A 1952-nucleotide genomic window follows, 5' to 3' on the forward strand; every position below is an offset into this window, starting at 1 on the left:
ATCTGTGTTTCATTTCACGGCAGGTTCGCTCTTCTGAGCTGCTCTAAAAGCAGAAACTCCCTCTTGTGGTGAAACAGAAGACTACACCTTTCATGTCGAGTGGTGTTTTATTAGAAGGAGAATAACCAATTTGTCAATATTAATTTACCTTACAAAAGGAGAGGAATATAAATGCTGGTCGCTACAATAAGTTGAATAAAGCATCAGTTCAGAGAGAAAGTTCATCCATTACTGCTTGTTTTGTCCAGATGATGAAGGAAAAACGTGTTTTAAAGAAGCCTGCGCAGTGATATCGAACGTTTGGTCTGTGTGACCGGAACTTCTTCTTTAGGTGTAGTTAATAACTGTGGTTTATCACTTTTTAATCCACACCCAGCAGCCAATCAGAATCGAGTATTCACCCGGACCATGGTATAAGACATTAAGACTCTAATCATCATTTCTGGTCACAAAAATGTCGCAGTTTCGCTCTTTATTCATGAATAAAATTATACCCCACTTTTGATCACTTAAAATGCCATAACTTTCTTATTCTTTGAGCTATCTGAAAGATCTTTATACCGTTGGAATGGTCTCTTTCAGCCATTTCCAGTGATATAAATATCAGAGCACTTAATTTTAAAAAATGTCGTCGCATACCTACTGCCTATTTTCATAGTTTCATCCCAGCTGCTTTTTACATTTGGAGCACACAAACGACGATTTACCGTAATTCTCCAACAGAAGCAGTCATTGTTCCACTAGAACCAGGATCCGAATGTTGAAGAAGTGAACATACCTATGTGGTGGAGCTGAAGCTGTGGTTTCCAGCAGATATCCAGCAGTCTGCGCTGACGACAGAGCTCCTGCTCGTACTGGACGATGGTTCCTTCACAGAGTCTGAAGATTTCTTCAGCAGCAGCAGCGAGTCGCTCGCTGATCAACTCTCTCAGAGACTGAAGGGAAGACATGGTTCCTGCAGCTGCAGAAGATCTTCAGCTCCAACAAACACCAAAGTCCTCTGAACAGCAGCAGCTCCGATCATCTGCTAGTCTCACAATCACAGCCACGTTGTCTTTACGTTCAACACGAATTCACTCATTTACGACACTTTAGCTAAAGAGGATTGTTCGGAACCGAACCACGTATCGGTACATCTCTTTAGAAACCTCACAAACGTCCGGACAAAACACCGCCGTCGTCTCAACACAAGCTAACGCAGCTAGCATGCTAGCGCAGCGCATTGACTGTAAAAATAATGGACTTAGCAAGCAATGAGGTCTCCATTGGAAATGAATTAGGTGTGTTTGAGATCCCCCAGCGCCTCGCCTGCATCGTCAATGAGACTAAGCTGCTGCTGGAAGGGGCGGAGAAAGGCGCCTGAGATGAGGGCATAGACTGTAAAAATTAATGGACAAAGCAAGCACTGAGGTCCCCCATTGGAAATGCATTACTTCCTCTCCTCGCGAAAGTAGGCCGCCGCTTTCACCGTCAATTCCTGAAATGGATACCGCCATTTGCAAACAATCTTCAGCGATTGGTCTGAGTCATAGCTGAGTCATCGAATCTACAGGAAGTACTGTCGCCAATCAGGAGTGAGATTATTGCAACCGTCTGCCTCTTTCCACGCCTTTACCATGAGGCCGACCTCGGATGTAAACACAATCCATGAACGAATGATACACGGATTAAACACCTTCAATAACGGCGGCTCGGGAGAATGGCTTTTTAGGTTTCGTTTTGATCACGTGGTCAGAAATCCTCCGGCTCTTTTCTTAATGACGTTGTTCCCGGTTAAGGTTAGGATTACGGTTATGGTTAGGGTTAGAAAAGCAAATTGTTAGTTTGTGGGGCTGTCTGTGATGCTCACGGCTCCACCAGGGGTCGTGTCAAACGTGGAAAACACATTTGAACACGTTTAGGACCGCGCGTATTATATGCACGCAAAAACCGGTTTTGGTGTATATTATACG

This window comes from Oryzias melastigma, unplaced genomic scaffold (assembly GCF_002922805.2).
Source record: "Oryzias melastigma strain HK-1 unplaced genomic scaffold, ASM292280v2 sc00270, whole genome shotgun sequence".
Classification (NCBI taxonomy): Eukaryota; Metazoa; Chordata; class Actinopteri; order Beloniformes; family Adrianichthyidae; genus Oryzias; species Oryzias melastigma.